Consider the following 20,923-nt stretch of genomic DNA (forward strand, 5'->3'; position numbering starts at 1 on the left):
TTTGAAGTTCTTATGTGATGAGCTTTCGAAAAGAAGATTCGCATCGCATTTATGACATAACTAATACATATCAAATACCTATCAAATCTTTGAAGCCTTTCTTAACTGTACAGTCTCATATATGCATAGTCTTGGAATCACATCCATTCTTGGACGGGGTATGATCACCTATTCTAATAATTTAATTTGTTAAAATAGAAGAAGAAAAAAACAGAATGGGATGACATCTTATTTTAACACTGTCACTGCTAGGAATGGCAATGGGGCGAGACGGGGGCTGGTTTGTCATCCCCATTCTCGTTCCTGTCCCCGAATTTCATCTATACCCGCATACACACCCAGATCCCCGCTTTTTCGGGAGATGATCCCCTACTGTGGGAAGAGAAACAGCACCGTGTGCTGTGTGTGGCATCAAATTTTTTTTTTTTAACTTTTGTTTCCCTCCTTTTGGTTTGCTCAATTAATTAAATAAGATAAGATAGATAAAAATAATTATTATATATTAATTTTTAAATATTCAATTAATTCATGCAAAATATATTACTGTTAAAAATTTAAAAATACTTACAGAAAAATTAAATTAAACCGAAATCTCCAGATATGATAAATTAATGATTAGCTTTACTTAAAAAATAAATCTAAACAAAAAATTAACTAAAACGTAAATTTTTAAATAATTATTTATATTAAATTTTTAATAAATTTATTTTGCATGAAATAATATATATAGTTTAATTTTATTAAGTTTAATGATTTTAAAATTAAATTGTATTATATTAATAATAATATTTTTACTAGTTGTAACAATCTTTTCAATCATTTATCTGAATTAAATGATATAACAATTTTAATTTAACAATAAACGGATACAAATAATATAAATACATCATTAGTTTTAACGTATTTCACTTTTTCAAAACAGTATAAAGATGAGATAAGACAAACTTGTGAAAATTCGAAGTATATTTAAACATGGAATAAAAAATAAATAATTCATGTTGATGTAATGTTAACTAAATTGAAGGCTCAAAATGTATGATATAGTGTGATCTGAAGTGAAGGTTCAAAATATAATAATTATTTAAAAATTTATAATTTAGTTATACAAAATAAATTTAATATAAATAAATTAAACTATATATAAATATTATTTCATAATAAATAAATTTAACAAAAATTTAATATAAATAATTATCTAAAAATTTACCCTTTAGTTAATTTTTTGTTTACATTTATTTTTTAAGTAAAGTTAATCATTAATTTTATCATATCTGGAGATTTTGGTTTAATTTTATTTTTCTGTAAGTTTTTTTAAATTTTTAACAGTAATATATTTTACAAGAATTAATTGAATATTTAAAAATTAATATATAATAATTATTTTTATCTATTCTGTCCTGTTTAATTAATTGAGCAAACCAAAACAAGAGAAACAAAAATTTGAAAAAAAAATTTGATGGCACACACAGCACACGGTGTTGTTTCTTTTCTCAGAGTAGGGTATCCTCTCCCCGCTTTTTCGGGTTCGGAGATTATCGCAGGGATCAAATCTTCATCATCTTTTCAAAAATATTAATGGGACAAGAATGAGACGGGTACGAGAATTCTCAAACCAAAACTTATTATTATTAGTGATAATATTAATATTAATACTAATATTAATAATATTAATATTTTAAAAAATAAAATTTTAAAAAGTTTTTGTGCCTAAACAGAAGCACGTCGTAAGATGCAAACGCTGTGAATTTTAGGAGCGAGCACGTGTCCGATTTTATAGTGCATTTTTATTGATATTCAATTTGATTGTTGATTATTGCTCATTTTTATTTATTTTTTTATGATTGTTATTTTATAACTTAAAAATGTTAAGATGATGAAAAATTGTTGCAAGGAAAGTAATGAATGGTTAGCGAGGTTACGCGAGCCAAACCCATATGAGACGTGACGCCACGCGTTGTAGACAAAGGATATCACCAAATGAATAATAAGAACCTACAAATTACAATGATGGTGCCGGAATTCTTCGGGGTAAAAATACGGCTCCGATGCTAAATGAGACAAAGGTAATAAAATGAGCCGTGGGACTGTTACACAAGATACCGATATATATTTACATGAAATGTTATCCGATCGATTTAGGAGGTTGACTTTTTCTTGATCACTTGGTGGTTTTGCTTTGTGGTTAAGCTACACAAAACACACAGACACAATAATTAATTTGTAATATTGGGTGTTAGGAATGGTTCGCCGGTCTTGTGCTGCAGATTTGGGTGTTTTCCGATTTCACGTTAATTTATTTTCTCCACGGTTAGAGAATTAATTTGCACCGACTTGCGAGCATATTTGCCGAGCTTCACTCTTTCCAAATCAAATCATACGCATGCTCTACCAAAATGACCTTCTGAAATATCTGGAAACGGCTTTAATTTCGTATCCTCGCAAGCTTTGCATTCTTCATTTACTCTTTACACGTGCAGGATATTATATCTAAGAGATTTATATATATATTTTTTTTTGAAGGAAAGAGATTTATATTTATCTTCAATATAAAGACAACATATAGAATATGTTTGGTTTTGTTGTTTTGTGGGCTCATACAAGTCAAAAACTATATAATAATCTTGGTGAGACGGGCCTTGTTGATCAGTTTATCTTCAAAAACTTGTGACCGAACAATGGCATTGTTAACAAATTTGAGTCAAATATAAAAAACATGTACGCAGATAAATAATAATATGATGCTATATATATTACATATAACAATACATTTGATGTTCTTAATTCAGAAGCTAATTAACAGATCTAGTTACGCACAGCCTTTTCACATACATGTGTAACTAATAAAGGAATGAGAACTATAAGTACATATAAACAGACTAAAAACACAAACTTATTCACATATATATGTATAATGCATTAATTACATTATGTTAGCTAGCTACTGTGTTACCAAAGGCCAACGTTGCGTCTGGTGGATGGGCCAGTACTTTTCTTGGTGGCTCCGACATTATGATCGACGGTGTAATCGGCGGCAGAGCGGTTTTTTGGAGCATTGTTGTTTGTAGGAGGAGGGTTTGGATATTGGGAAGCTAAGACCGTTGTATCTGGTTTGGGTTGATGAAAGTTGGTTGAAGCATAGCAGGGATTAGTTCCCATGAGAAGTTCAGCTGCAGATCTCTTCGAACTCATTGTATAGTAATCAAGATTGAGAATTCTTGAATTATGAAAGATGTGATGTGAAAAATTAGGTTTGCCCCTTTCCCGGTTTTATAGGGGGGGCGTGTAATGGTGATTTCCATTTGAATCCTCGGCTTCCCACGCGGCAGAGATGTTAAATTTCCTTCAAAATTACTTGATATATTAATTCTCATCAATTCACGTAACTAATGAAGATTTTATTGGGTGTAAATTGCTGCCGGAATTCAAATGTTCGGGACGGTATTCGTGTGTGTGAAAAGAGAATCACCACACACGGAAATTAATTAATTGTGTGTGTGATTGAAAGTAGTCGGATGTTGGGGTGTGTTAGAGCGACACAATCAAACGAGTTGGTCAAAACGCGCCAATTTCTTGATTTTGTGCCTCTGTTCGACAGATATGGAGTAACATGGAGCGCAAGTTTCGTGCATGTATTCACCATCTTCGCTCATTCTGTGTATTACACGTTTAAGATATACACCACACAGCTTCTCGGAAATTGCTGGATTGCTTGCTTGGATCGAAGGTTATTAAAATCAGGACGTGATTACACATATGCATTCGATGTGCAAAACAACAGAGGAAGTGTGGCTGTGTAGGTGTTCGGAACTCCACAGTATCTGGGAAATTGCTCGATTGCTTGCTCGGAGAGACTTGTTTAGGTTGAATAATGGATGATCATTATGACCAGGACATGGTCACATATACATACGCGCATGCATGTTTGCAGTTTGATTATACATACATACGTACATTGATACGTATTGCTGTTGAAAGTACGTAGAGTTGAAGACGCATGCAATGTGCAGCGCAATTTCACCTCAACTTTCTTCCCGGGGTTTCTTAATTGAATGGGGTAACTTGGATCTTTAATTAACACAGTTTTTATAATTATTCACAATTTATTCTTATGCATATATTTTAAGTAGATTACATTAATAATGATTAAATTTTGAATGATATTGGTATCAGAGCCATGTAAATAGTTTTGGTTAATGATTTAACACTGTTTATTCAAATGAATATTTTCAGTATGAAAGAAACTGTATAAAAACAGTTTAAATGAAGAATATGATTTACCTGAAAATTTAGATTTATTAAATAAATGGACTATTCCTAAAATAGAATCTAAAATTATCTATAAATTAAGAACATTTGAAAAAATTGGTTTTAAACAGGTAGTAAAAACTACAGAATCATCAGTACCTCTTCATAATGAAGAAATGATTATTAGACTATTGAATAATAAAGATATTTTGCCTTATAGGAAAAATTACAGATTTATTCATATAGGTTTAATACAAATTGCTTTTAAACCTTTAACTTTAGAAGGTTTACCAGAAAGCTTTATAGCAGCTTTAGGAGATGATAGAAATTTAAATTGGAAACAATCCCTTATGGGAATAATTCAATCTAGTCTAGCTCATGGTCCAGTATATTTTGATGTTTATCTAAATTTATCTTTATCTTTGTCTGATATAAATATCTTAGACTCTTTAACATTAAATGTTAAAACTCATGGTTATAATTATACTCCTGGTACATAAGTTATATGTATCTGTTATCGTATTTATTATAAACCATTGTTTACACTGAATCCTATGTGTAAAAGAATTGATACAAAATTAAATGAAACTATTCTTATAGAAATTAATTTTAATCGATCTAATATTACAACCCGTAGATATATAAAATGGGAAGAAATAGAATTTCCAGAAAACTGGATAATAGAACAAGTTGTTCCTAGAAATCCTATAATAAATAGGGATTTACAGCAAGTTATTCAAAATAATGAAGGATCTGTTCAAATACAGTTTAACAATGAACAAAGAAGATTATTACCCTCTTCTATTTATGCTAGATCAAGATCTAGTCATTCTTTTATTTCACCTCTAGATTATATGGTGGATGTTACACAAACTTCTAGAGCTTCAACTTCTCATATACGAGAAGAAGTAGAATCTTCAGCAGAAGATTTAATTATTAATCAAAATAATATTGTTCATCAATGTAACTTTCAAAAAGTTAAAGAAACTGATACTGTTTCAGAAATGAATTTTACTATTTAATGGATAGTAAACCAAAAATTGATTTTACTAAAGGATCTTTTGCTAGGGCAAATATTAATGCAGAATTTTATTTACCCAAATGGAAATCTTTCAGAGATTGATATTTTAAAAGTTTCTCTGAAGAAGAATTTGAATATATTGTCACAGAATTTTATAAATACTGTGAAAATCAAAATAGATTAATTCATTTTGTTCCTTGGTTTTTTAAAACATTCATTATAGATTATATTTCTATTCTTGAAAGAAATTATAAATTTCCTTCTGGACAGATTCAAAGATCTGTTTATCCTTCTCAACAATCTTTTATTATAGAAAAGAATAATAACGTTTTGAATTTTACTGCTTTTTCAAAATTATTTGAAAATGATATGTTACAAATAACTGTTAAACATATTAATCAAATAATTGAAAAACAGAATTATACAAATTTATATCTTACGATAATAGGTGAAGAACTCTTAAAGACCGTATTGATAAAATTATTTTAGCTATTAATAAAATTAAACCAGATGTTCATATACAAGAACCAGAAACTAATATTGTTTCTATTGCTAGTTCTTCTATTAAATCCCCTCCAGAAATTAAAAATTTTAAATTTAAATCTTCTGTTTCTGATTTAGAAAAATTATTAGAAGAAAAATTTAAAATCTTAATTTAAATACTCTTAATGAAGAGATTGTTAATAATAATAATTTTTCTGATGAAGAAATTAATAAAATAAAATGGACAGATAAACCTACCCAAACTAAATATTATTATGATAGACTTACTCCCATGGATGTTCTTGTTGAAGAACAAGAATATATTTTCTCCAATAGTTATAATGGGAAAAGTATTTATGAATGGAATGTTGATGGAATTAGTGATAAACAAATTTATAATACTGCTCACAGAATGCTTATGTATAGTACTGTGTGTAAAACTTCAGGTAATACTGATAAAAATATTGCTAGAATGATTATAGCAAGATTCACTGGCCAACTTAAAGGTTGGTGGGATAATTATTTAAATCAATTACAGAAAATGATATTTTCAATTCAATAAAAATTGAAGATAATATTCAAGTAGAAAATGTCGTTTATTCTTTAATAACGACAATTATTGAACATTTTACTGGTAGATTCACTGATAATAGTGAACAAATTCGTACTTTATTAAGTAATCTAAAATGTAAAACACTTACTGATTTTAGATGGTATAAAGATACTTTTTTATCTAGAATTTATGAGATACCAGACTGTAATAATAGTTTTTGGAAAGCCAAATTTATAGATGGTTTACCCTTTCTCTTTGCAGAAAGAATTAGAAAGGTATTAAGAAAGGATGATATAAATATTTCCTATGATAGTTATACTTATGGCAAATTAATAAGTATTTGTATCCAAGAGGGTTTAGCTCTTTGTAATGAATTAAAATTAAATAATCAGATTAAAAGACAGAATTTACTTGAGAGAAAACAACTAGGTAAATTTTGTGATCAATTTGGTATGGACTTACCTAATAAAGGTCAAAAGAAAATAATAGATAAAGACGAAAGACCTTATAGGAAGAAAAGACATTTGTCTGATAGACAAAAAGATAGAAAGAAGAAAAGAAAAAAAAGCCGTGAATTACGAAAAGCTGAAAATTATAAAGCTAAAAATAAAATAATTATTTGTAGAAAATGTAAAAATCCAGGACATCATGCTAATCAATATTGGGCTAAAAAAAATTAATAATTTAGATATTGATGAAAATCTTAAAGATAAAATCAATAAAATAATAATGGATTCTAATCAGAATTCAGATAGTGAATCTGATAATAGTTTAGAATTTTATAATTCAGAAGAAATTTTAGATAATAATTACAGTTCTTCAGACCCAGAAGAATGTGATAATTGTATACAAGGAGAATCTTGTATCAATCATTTAAGTGATACTGATAATAAAAATGATGAGTTTTATAAACTTATGTCTCAATTTAAAGATTTAAATATTAATGTTTTAACTAATAATAATCTTTTAGAATTCCTTAAAATGATTAAGGATCCAATATTAAAATCTACTATAATAGATCAAATGAAAAACACTCCTTCAACAAGTAGTGGAAATAATATAATTGTTAAACAAGAACAAGCTTATTCTATGCAAGAAGTAAAAAATCTTTTACAACAAAAATATAGTAAACAGAATCCTGTTACTATACAAGACTTGGTAAAAGAGATTAATAATCTTAAAGAACAAATAAAAATTTTACATCAGAATAATACTCATTTAAGTTATCGTATCTCTGTTATTGAAAATAACAAAGAAGAATCTGACATTATTGATAATAATCAAAATATTTCATTTAATGATGATAATTATTTATCTGTTTTGAGTATGATCATATCTCAAAAATGATATACGAATATTACTTTGTTAATTGATAATTCTTATAAGAAGAATTTCATTGCTATGATAGGTAGTGGTGCAGATTTGAATGTTATACAGGAAGGATTAATTCCTACAAAATATTTTCATAAAACTACTCATTCTCTCTCTCATGCAGGAGGAGAACCTTTAGAAATAAATTATAAATTACATAAAGCTTATATTTGCAAAGATAAAAACTGTATTCAAACCAGTTTTTTATTAACAAAAGATATTTTTAGCCAATTAATACTTGGTTTACCTTTTATTTATCAAATTTATCCTTTAAAGCATGTTGATGAAATAGGTATAATAGGAACTTATCAAGGTAATCCTATTTCTTTTCAGTTTATAACTAAACATGTTCATAGAATTTTAAATGAATTACAAGAAAAGATTGATAGAAAAACTTTTCAAATTAATTCTTTAAAAGCAGAAGTTAAAATTCTAACTATAGATGATACATTAAAAAATCCTAAATTACAGGATAAGATTAAATTTATTTATAATAAATTTTCATTAGAAATATGTAATGATCTTCCAAATGCTTTTTGGAATAGAAAGAAACATATAATCTATCTTCCATATGAAGAAGATTTTAAGGAAATAAATATTCCTACCAAGGCTCGTCCTTGTCAAATGAATTCTGAATATTTAGAATTATGTAAAAAAAAGAAATTCATTCTTTATTAGAAAAAGGTTTAATAACACCTTCTCAATCTTCTTGGTCATGTACTGCTTTCTATGTTAATAAACATTTTGAGCAAGAAAGAGGTGTACATAGATTGGTAATAAACTATAAACCCTTAAATAAGGTTTTAAAATGGATTAGGCATCCTATTCCTAATAAAAAAAGATTTATTAGATAGATTAGTCAATGCAATCATATTTTCAAAATTTGATTTAAAATCAGGATTTTGGCAGATTCAAATACAAGAATCTGATAGATATAAAACTGCTTTTAATGTTCCTATAGGACATTATGAATGGACAGTAATGTCATTTGGACTTAAAAATGCCCCTTCAGAATTTCAACAAATTATGAATGATATTTTTTTTTATTGTTATAACAATTTTATAATTGTTTATATCGATGATATTTTAATATTCTCTAATGATATTGAATCTCATTTTAAACATCTAGAAATGTTTAAAAATATAGTTATACAAAATGGTCTTGTTATTTCAAAATCTAAAATGATTTTATTTCAAAATAATATTAGATTTCTAGATCATATGATTGAAAAAGGGAAAATTATTCCTATTCAAAGAAGTATAGAATTTGGTTCTAAATTCCCTGATATAATAACTGATAAAACTCAGTTACAAAGATTTTTAGGAAGTTTAAATTATATTTCTCCTTATATTCAAAATCTTACTAAAGGTTCTGCTATCTTATATGATAGACTTAAGAAGAATCCTTTACCCTGGATAGATAAGCATACTAAGGCTGTTCAGATTATAAAAGAAAAGGTTAAAAATCTTCCTTGTCTTATGTTAGCTAATCCCCAATGTGATAAAATTGTAGAAACAGATGCTTCTGATATAGGTTTTGGTGTAATTTTGAAACAAAAAGATCCCCAAACTAAACAGGAATATTTGATTTGTTTTTATTCTGGAAAATGGAATAATGCCCAAAAGAATTATTCTACAGTGGCAAAAGAAATCTTAGCTATTGTTAGAAGTATTTTAAAATTTCAAGATGATTTATATAATCAAAAGTTTATTATAAAAACTGATTGTAAATCTGAAAAGTTTATGTTTAATAAAGATTTTAAACATTATGTGTTTAAGCAAATGTTTGCAAGATGGCAGGCTCATTTAGCCCCTTTTGATTTTGAAATTATTTACAAAAAAGGTGAAGATAATCACCTACCTGATTTCTTAACTCGTGAATATTTATCTTAATGTCTTTCTTTACAGATATGTATTATCGAGGTAGAGGAGAGTCCTCTTATAGAGGGCGAGGTGGTAGGGGAAAACCCCCTAATATAATAGCACAGCATGGCAAGCAAAGGCTAATAGCCCAGAACTTATCTAGTTCATCAGCCAGTAATACTGAGCAAAATAATGAGTTATACAATGAGTTTCAAGAATTCTTGAAGCAAAAGCAGAAATCTAATACAGATTCTCAATCTTCAGCATCATATGCTAATATCATGAAAGAAGATGATAATGATTCGGCTCTATATACAGAGACCAAACATCGTGAATTAATTCTTCTTATAGAAGAAAAGGATATCCAATGGGAAAAGACTCCGTGGACTATCATGGAGAGATATTTAACCAATACATCATATGTATTTGGTTCTTATAAACAAAGAGGATTTTACGAAAATCTTCTATTATCAACAAAAAGTGTTGATATAACTCACTTTTTCAGTAATACTCAACAAAAAGCAAGTTATAACTTCTCTAAGTTCATTATCAAAAAGATAATATCTATTGAAGAATGGGGTATATCTCCATTGATTGAAAAAGAATTTTATTCTGATACTCATAAAATGAGTTTCAAATTTAATTTTTGGGATTATGTTGAAAGTTTTAATAAAACTCTATTCTATGAAAATGAGAAAAAGAAACATACATGGTTTCTGAAAATTTGTGAATATGTTTTTCATTATCCTGTTCCAAATTGGTTCTTCATATGGTGGAAGATTTTTGATCAATCAGCAAAAATTTTGCCTGAGGTTTTTATAAAACCAATGAATACTTGGTTAAATGTTTCACCAAACATTAAAAAATCCTTTTCTGAACATTGGATTGATGGGAAGACTCTATGTCTATTCTTCATGGAATTTGGAATCCCATGGATCCGGAGATGGCAGCCAGAATTTGGTTATACTGATGAAGGTATCCCTTGCCTATGGAGAGATAGCTCTACTAAATATTGGGATAAACTTTTAAGAGAAGATCCAGCAACTGGACAGCTTTATGGCTCAGAAACTCTTCATCAAATGGAAGAAAAAATTTCTGCGTACCAGAAAGATTTACAGCATCAACAAGAAAAAGAAAAAAATGCAATGAGTCCATTTAAAATTTTGACTCAAAAATATTCAGAAATTTACTCCAAAGAAAAAATAGTAGAAATCTACATTGAAGAGATGAAGAAAGATCTCTACAAGAATATTGGATGTTCTGATTCAAAATCTGACAACTCGATGGCATCCGAATCAAGTGAAAATCAGTTTATTCATCTAATACAAATGCAAGATGCTCAAGATCCCGAGGATGATATTCCTCAATTTTCTCAGATCAATGATATTTTTGAAAATCTCAAAAATTCATTTAAAGATAATATTAAAGATGATTAGGATATTCATCTTTAATTTTCATGATGGTGACATATCACATCAAAGGTGGAATCTCATACGTGCCATGAAATCATGCCAAAAGTGGGTGGCATATCACTTTACTTTTTGAATTTTGTAACCATATTATTGTTTGCTTTAATAAAGCATTTACTGTTTATATTTTTTAGTTGGAATCCGGGGTTTCACGTCCGGCACTTCCATCTATTTATAGAACCATTCTGTGTTCTTAGGAGGACACGGTCGAGTTTTCTCCCCTCTATTCCTCTCTTGTAAACAACCCTTCTTAATAAAAGATTCAACCTTTTGTATAAAAGTTTCTTCTTCTGGTTACAATTCTGTAAGTTTACTGTTTTTATTTTCTGTTTTTATTTACAGTTTTAATTTTTATATTTCAGTATATTAGCCTGAATGACAGGCCAAAACATTTGTGTTAAATCATCCCAATACTAAACCATGATATTTATTTATTTGTAACTTGGAATTAAATTGAAATGATAAAAGATTTCATTTAAATTTTAGAATTCGATGTAATATAAAGGTTAATGGTTGAACATAAGGTTGGAAGACGAATCAGGAAATAGTAAACACAAGGTTCGAAGTTAATTAAGAGGCATAAATTCATGTTGGAGCCCTTCAGCCTGCTTAGCCGAGAAATGGCGTTTAAGGCGTTTATGGGTGATTTTTTTATGAATTTATGTTTCTGAAGTTGTCTTCGGGAAATCCTATGTTGTTTAATTTCTCTGGTATATCTTTTGTAATTCCTTTTATGTTTTGTAAAATTGCCATAGATGAACCTTATACTCATTCTTATTTTGGAAATTAAATACTTCCTTTTATTAGTTCAGTAATTTGAATATGGTATATAGGCTGGAAACCAATAATCTCCATGTGTGCGAAAGCCACGCAGGAAAATATAATCCTTCTCCTCCACTCTCACCCTCTAACTCCTCTGCTAGGCGACGTCATAGCAGGAAAAAAAAAATTTCTCCTCCCCAACTCTGCTCCTCTGCTAGGCGATGTCTTAGCAGGAAAATAAAATTTTCTCACTTTCATACTTCACCAACATTCAAGAACTGAAAAGAAGAACTTGATTTTATTGAATTCCAACTGATTACATTGGAAAATGCAAAGATGAAATACATCAACGATAAAATCCAGAATGATACTCCCTAAGGTGGTAAGCATTCCAGGACCTCTTTAAAGCATTTCCTTGAGCATTCTCCAAGTAACGAGCTCCAGAATTAAATTTATCAATCACCCTGAAAAGTTCCTCCCACTCTGGGTCCAACTTTCCACTCTGATCTTCTCGTACCTTCAACAGGAGCAAGTCACTCACTTCTTCTTTTCCTAATCATGTTAACCTCCACACGCGCTCTTTTTCCTTCCTCCCTCACTACCCCTTCATAACACCGACGCGCGACTTTTTGGTATCCGCACAAGACTCCGACTCCTTTTCCCACAGGAAACTTAAGCTTCTGATGATAACTGGAAGCTACGGCTCTAAAATCCTTCAGGACTGGCCGTCCTAGAATTCCATTATACGCTGACTGGGTATCCACCACAGTGAAGGCTATCATTTTTGTTACCCGTCGAGAATCAGTCCCCAAGGATAGGGGAAGAACAATCTGACCCAAAGGCGGGACGGCGTGTCCTGCAAACCCATACAGCAGGATGGAGACCGGCTCAAACTCAAATCCTTCCACTTTCATTTGATCCAATGTGCTCTTGAATAAGATATTTACGGAGCTTCCATTATCAATGAAGATCCTTGCCACATCGTAGTTGGCAATGGTGGCCGTCACCACCAAAACATCGTTATTAGGAGCCACGATAACTCGAAGGTCTTCCAGCCCGAAGCTGATGACAGGATCTTGGGGAAAGTCTGTACCTCTGGATATCTCAAAATTCTCCAACCTCCTCCCGTGCGCTTTCCGAGCTCTCCCAGAGTCTCCATCAGTAGCACCCCCCGAGATCATATGAATCATTCCTCTCGTAGGATGGTTGTCCTCATCCATTCCCCTCTTCGGTTTGACGGGCTCTTGAGGAACATCTTGTTCTCGACCTTCCTCTCTCTGCTCCCCGACCCTCTGATTTATCCATGGAGGACCTCGACCTCGCCTAGAAGACGGGTGAGATCTCAGTTCACTCCCGGATGAAGATCCTTCTTGTCTACCTCGCGGCGGAGGCCAAGCATCGCTCTCAATCCTCTGCGACTTCTCTCCCCTCTCCCCTCTCCCCTGACTCCCTCACCTCCATCACTTTATCCCGATTCCTATTCAGAGGAACATGGGATGAGAACTTTCCTCCACTTCTGGTTCTGTCCTCCTCTCTTCTTACCGCCTCTCTCGGCTCCCTCCACCCTACCTCCCCCGGGCCGATTTTCCATTCTTCTGTATCGTTGGGCATCCTCCAAGTTGACATATTTCTCAGCTCGAGCCAACAGATCATCATAGCTCGACGGAGGCTTCTTGACCAGCGACTTGAAAAACTCCCCTCCCCTCAGTCCTTGTGTAAAGGCACTTATTATAATGTCAGGGGTAGCCGCCGGTATCTCTAGCGCTGCACTGTTGAAACACTGGACAAATTCTCGCAAAGTTTCAGTCTCTTGCTGTTTCATCACGAACAGGCTCAAATAATTTCTCTCGTGCCTCTTGCTGCTGGCAAATCGGTGCAAGAAAGCTGTAGCAAAATCCTCAAAAGACTGTATGGAGTTGGGCTGCAGGGTATTAAACCATTGCTGGGCTGACCTCACCAACATGCCAAGAAACACCCTGCACCTGACTCCATCTGCATATTGGTGTAACAGAGCCGCATTCTCAAATCTCCCCAAGTGTTCTTCGGGGTCTGTATGCCCGTCATATTCCCCAACGTTTCACTATCGGAAATTCGGATGAAGTCCTTCCTCTAGAATGGCAAGCGAAAAAGGACTTCCTCTCTTGGGTGCCGGCGCTCTACCTCCCAGTTGTTGTCTTAACATCCGTATTTCCTTCCAAATCTCCTCCATCTCGAGATTCTCCACACCCCGGAGGGATTGCGTCTCTTCAACCCTGCTCTGATGACCCTCAGCATTCTCCTCTCGCTCCTGGCGAGTGGCTTGTCCTTCAGCAAACATAGACTCTTGGTTCCTCTTCATGGCCTCGTCTACTGTCTGAGTAATAAATTGGCCCAGCTGTTCCAAGGTCAAGTTCCCCATATTCTCATTGGGACGAGCTTGCTCGACCCTCGTCTCATGAATGGGCTGCTCGGTTCTTGTCTCTTGACGAGGTTGTTCCTGTCCCGCCTCAGCATGAGATGGTTCGAGTCCCCTCCGAGGACGCGATGATGCTGAAGTGGCTCTCCCACTCCCTCTCTTCCCTACCATCTCTACGTCTCAACTCAAATTTCCCACAGACGGCGCCAAGTGATACTCACGGAAAATTTTAGGGTCCGTTTCCCGCGAGTGTCACTATTTTAGACGTGGGCTTTAAGATTACCCTGAACCTGAAATCAAGAATAAGACCGTTAGAAGGGGGCCAGGAGGGTGTCCTGGCGTAGTCCCTCCGACGCTCAAGTCAGAGACTGAGGATATATGGGGGAGCAGCTAAGGGTGCTGCTGAAAACAATATAGTGAATGAATCAACTGAACGCTCAAACTTGGTATTTATATGAGAATACATGGGCCATTGGTGGGCCTGTCTTACATTTGGGCTGGAGATGGGCTAGGGGTAGTGAGACCATCCATGGGGTATCAACTATTATAAATATATGAGTTTGAATTGTGAATTTACATGTATGTCTTTATTTTCATTTAATAATAATCATTAATATATGTTTTTTTTGTTTTTCATCTATTAATTATTAATCTATTATTTATTTTATCTATTATAAATATATGAGTTTCAATTGTGAATTTACATGTATGTCCTTATTTTCATTTAATAATAATCATTAATAAAAGTTTGTTTGTTTTTCATCTATTAATTATTAATGAAATTTAAAATATCTTTGTTTGTTTGTTTTTCATTTATTAATTAATCATGAAATTTTTGCTTTCATTTTTTGTAATGAAATTTACATTCAATTGTTTTTACAAAAATATATGTTTAATCAAATTCGGAACGATAATAATAATAAATATTTTTTTTGTTTTCTTTCAGCTATTAATGGTTTCTAAAATAAATTTAAGGGCACGATAATAATAATAAATATGTTTTTGTTTGTTTTCTTCCAGCTATTAATGGTTTTTAAAGTAAATTTAAGTATAATGAAACTTAGTAATCATTTTTCGGAAAAAAATTTAAATTTATCTTTAATTTTTTTGAATGAAATTTATATTCAATTTTTTTAAAAAAAATTGCTTATCTTTAATGAAATTCAAAAATATAATAATAAAAAATAATTTTTTTGTTTGTTTTCTTCCGGCTATTAATGGTTTCTAAAATAAATTTAAGGGCACGATAATAATAATAAATATTTTTTTGTTTGTTTTCTTTCAGCTATTAATTGTTTCTAAAATAAATTTAAGGGCACGATAATAATAATAAATATTTTTTTGTTTGTTTTCTTCCAGCTATTAATGGCTTCTAAATTAAATTTAAGAAAAAAATAAAATATATCCACCATTTTTTGCAATAAATTTTAAATTTATCTTTCATTATTTTTTGAAATTTATACTCATTTTTTTTAAAAAAAAAAACATATTTCTTTAATGAAATTTGGAACAATAATAATAATAATTTTTTTTGTTTGTTTTCTTCTAGCTATTAATGGCTTCCAAAATAAATTTAATAAAAAATAAATTAACCATCATTTTTCGGTATAAATTTTAAATTTATCTTTCATTGTTTGGAATAAAATTCATACTCAATTTTTTTAAAAAAAAACTAAATCTTTAATGAAATTTAACATAATAATAATAAATATATATTTTTTGTTTGTTTGTCATCAGCTATTAATAAATTATAAAATATATTGAAGAAAAATGAAATTTATTCACTATTTTTTGGAATGAAAGTTGCACTCTATATGAAAATATTTGTGGTTCACTTTATAATATTATTATTCATAATTTGTTCACACTTTATCATCAAGTTGGTCTCTTATGAGACGATCTCAATAATCTATTTTCTTGAGATGAGTCAACACGATCCTTATTTAAAAATAAAAGTAATAATTTTAGCATAAAATGTAATATTTGTAATTAATCTGATCGGGTTAGATATTTGTCTCACATAATTGAGTTGTGAGGTAGTTTCACAAGAGTTTTTGTGCTCATTCTATGCCTATATGAATGTTATTATAATACATTCAACAAATTATATATATGTATGTGATGCATATATATACCAAATAGTTAGCATGTTTTGTGTGTGCAAACCACTCGGCGAATATGTTGCTTGTATTTAAATATATTTTTATTATAAGATTCAAAATTTAATGATGTTAAAAGATTTAAATCGAAAATTATGCTAGAGATAATACGTGATATGAATAATAAATAAGTTACTGGTAATACTTAGATGAGGGAGAAAAAAAAAGATTTAGGAATGAATTATGTGAGTTTCTTTAGATAAATTTGACGAATTTAATGTTATACTATTTTCTTATTCCGATCTATATTTACATGAAATGTTATCCGATCGATTTAGGAGGCTTGACTTTTTCTTGATCACTTGGTGGTTTTGCTTTGTGGTTAAGCTACACAAAACACACAGACACAATAATTAATTTGTAATATTGGGTGTTAGGAATGGTTCGCCGGTCTTGTGCTGCAGATTTGGGTGTTTTCCGATTTCACGTTAATTTATTTTCTCCACGGTTAGAGAATTAATTTGCACCGACTTGCGAGCATATTTGCCGAGCTTCACTCTTTCCAAATCAAATCATACGCATGCTCTACCAAAATGACCTTCTGAAATATCTGGAAACGGCTTTAATTTCGTATCCTCGCAAGCTTTGCATTCTTCATTTACTCTTTACACGTGCAGGATATTATATCTAAGAGATTTATATATATATTTTTTTTTGAAGGAAAGAGATTTATATTTATCTTCAATATAAAGACAACATATAGAATATGTTTGGTTTTGTTGTTTTGTGGGCTCATACAAGTCAAAAACTATATAATAATCTTGGTGAGACGGGCCTTGTTGATCAGTTTATCTTCAAAAACTTGTGACCGAACAATGGCATTGTTAACAAATTTGAGTCAAATATAAAAAACATGTACGCAGATAAATAATAATATGATGCTATATATATTACATATAACAATACATTTGATGTTCTTAATTCAGAAGCTAATTAACAGATCTAGTTACGCACAGCCTTTTCACATACATGTGTAACTAATAAAGGAATGAGAACTATAAGTACATATAAACAGACTAAAAACACAAACTTATTCACATATATATGTATAATGCATTAATTACATTATGTTAGCTAGCTACTGTGTTACCAAAGGCCAACGTTGCGTCTGGTGGATGGGCCAGTACTTTTCTTGGTGGCTCCGACATTATGATCGACGGTGTAATCGGCGGCAGAGCGGTTTTTTGGAGCATTGTTGTTTGTAGGAGGAGGGTTTGGATATTGGGAAGCTAAGACCGTTGTATCTGGTTTGGGTTGATGAAAGTTGGTTGAAGCATAGCAGGGATTAGTTCCCATGAGAAGTTCAGCTGCAGATCTCTTCGAACTCATTGTATAGTAATCAAGATTGAGAATTCTTGAATTATGAAAGATGTGATGTGAAAAATTAGGTTTGCCCCTTTCCCGGTTTTATAGGGGGGGCGTGTAATGGTGATTTCCATTTGAATCCTCGGCTTCCCACGCGGCAGAGATGTTAAATTTCCTTCAAAATTACTTGATATATTAATTCTCATCAATTCACGTAACTAATGAAGATTTTATTGGGTGTAAATTGCTGCCGGAATTCAAATGTTCGGGACGGTATTCGTGTGTGTGAAAAGAGAATCACCACACACGGAAATTAATTAATTGTGTGTGTGATTGAAAGTAGTCGGATGTTGGGGTGTGTTAGAGCGACACAATCAAACGAGTTGGTCAAAACGCGCCAATTTCTTGATTTTGTGCCTCTGTTCGACAGATATGGAGTAACATGGAGCGCAAGTTTCGTGCATGTATTCACCATCTTCGCTCATTCTGTGTATTACACGTTTAAGATATACACCACACAGCTTCTCGGAAATTGCTGGATTGCTTGCTTGGATCGAAGGTTATTAAAATCAGGACGTGATTACACATATGCATTCGATGTGCAAAACAACAGAGGAAGTGTGGCTGTGTAGGTGTTCGGAACTCCACAGTATCTGGGAAATTGCTCGATTGCTTGCTCGGAGAGACTTGTTTAGGTTGAATAATGGATGATCATTATGACCTGGACATGGTCACATATACATACGCGCATGCATGTTTGCAGTTTGAGTATGCATACATACGTAGACGTAGAGTTGAAGACGCATGCAATGCAGCGTAATTTCACCTCAACTTTCTTCCCGGGATTCTTAATTGAATGGGGTTACTTGGATCTTTAATTAACACAGTTTCTATAATTATTCACAATTTATTCTTATACATATATTTTAAGTTGATTACATTAATAATGTTTAAATTTTGAATGATATTATAATAAATTTATCAACAAATTATATGTATGTGATGTATATATATACCAAACAGCCATATGTGCAGACCACTCGACGAATTAATGTGTTGCATGTATTTAAGATAAATTCAAAATTAATGATGGTAAAAGATTTAAATTGAAAAATATGTATGAGATAATACGTGAGATGAATATTAAATAAATTATTGTTAAGGTCGTAAATTACACCTGATTATTCCGATCCATTTTTACATGAAATGTTATACGAATTAGGAGGCTTGACTTTTTCTTCTATTTGCTTTTATGTTAAGCTAAACAAAACACACACAATACCAATAATAAAATTAATTTGGCTGAGTATATCGGATGGTTTGCCGGTTTTGTGATGATTCCAGCATATTCCTATTTCCCTCTATCCAAATTAAATTACACGTTCTACTAAAATCACCTTCTGAGATAGCTGGAAACGACGTTAATTTAAGATCCTCGCAAGCTTTGCATTTGAATGTTGATGAAAATAACGAATCGAAATTCAACTAATGTACAAAAAAAATCGAATTTCAGAACAATACGGTGTCCAACTATTTTGCCCGATGATTACGTATTCAAAATTTTGTATTCAACAGCATATATTAAATTGCAAACAAACATCCTTTGACTTTTATTATTTTGAGTTTAAATATTCGACTAGATCATGAATATTAATTTAATCATCCATCGTATGTAGGATAGCCCATTATTTTATTTAAGAAATTACATATATTAAGATAATCTACTTTCAATATAAATTAAGTTTATATCCAAATATATTTAGTACTTCTTGTAATATGTACGTATACTTTTTGGTTAGATTCACAAAACCAACCGAAAAACCCAATTTGCAATATATATGTAATCACATATATATCATGAAGATGTAGAGAATTAATGTATATTAGCCTACCTAGCTTCTTTTAATTTATATTTAATTCTTTCTTAATTTGAATGATGATAAATATTATTTTTTTCGATCACAAAATTAATTTTAAAAAACGGCAATAGCAACTGATGTACTGATAAAATAAAGAAACTCCACACGATATTTTAAATTTTCATAAAAAAGAAACATCATGTGCACTTGACAACTAGACCTTCAATGCTGATACAATTTATATGTAACGCGTAAACAAGAACACTGCAGTGAACATAATTAAAAATAAAGATGTGATTTATGATATAATTTCATCGCGGCTGGTCACGACCGGAGCCAAGTCCATGCACCGGTGGTCTTGGATGGGGCTGGTGTTTGCTCCCGTGCAATTGATCCAGTGTTGGCAAAGGCCAAATCCGCGGCACTAGTTCGTTTCTTAGTACTGTTTCTATAAACATGATCAGTTTGAAATTGTGTAGCAAGCGCAGTTGTGTTGGGTTTAGATTGAGAAGAATTGTTGGGAGGAATGGGACATGGTGCTTGAACCATCCAGCTTCCTAGTCTCTCTGCTGCACAATTACCCCTCGATCCCATCAATATATCTCTGAAGCCTAGCTAGTAAATTTTCTTCGTGTTTGTCATATAAATGTGGCCGGTATTTATAGATCTGATATTTGGAGTCAGTCATTTTCTGAAAACCTAGAAGCTTCGCATGCATATACGGATAGGTATGATCTTTGTCAAAGGTCAGAGCTGTCTGGTGAATTTTCCGATAATATCGCTCCTGCTGATTCATCTCTTTGCTTGCATGCGATTTCAAACCTTTGTATATTAATAATCTGATCCTGTTTCAAACTAAAAGTCGGTGATCTGTACACACGCCTTACGTGGGATTCAGATTCGTAATTGAACCAAATCCTAAAAACATGACCTTTTACGATTTAAGGTTGAATATTCTTGAAACTAAAACATAGAGCTAGATCAACATTATATAAGATCTACACTACTACAATTACAATATATTAATACTATTTCAAATTACAAAAGGTCCGGTGTTCATTTTTATTTTATAAACAATATAATAAAAATCTATTTTAGTGGATTTGTAGATTAATATATCTACAACTATGATATTTTATTTACCGTGAAAACAAATTGTTTTACATCAAAAACACTTTTTAATTATTCTTTAAGTAAGATGATTAAAGAACAACAAAATTTTATTTTACGTAAAAGATTATTTTAATATTATTATCGCTAGTTGATAAAAAATTATCCTTCTAAGAAAAATGATTTATAATGCAAACTGTAATTGAAGATAATAATATTGTTTTGTCGGAGTTGGCGTCAAATATATTGTTTCGGCAAACAAAGCTCAAAAGTCTTTGTTCCTGCCTGCCTAAACAGAAGAACGTCGGAACTGGGAGAGAGCACGTGC

The sequence above is a fragment of the Primulina huaijiensis genome, chromosome 1, assembly GCF_012295235.1.
Source record: "Primulina huaijiensis isolate GDHJ02 chromosome 1, ASM1229523v2, whole genome shotgun sequence".
NCBI lineage: Eukaryota > Viridiplantae > Streptophyta > Magnoliopsida > Lamiales > Gesneriaceae > Primulina > Primulina huaijiensis.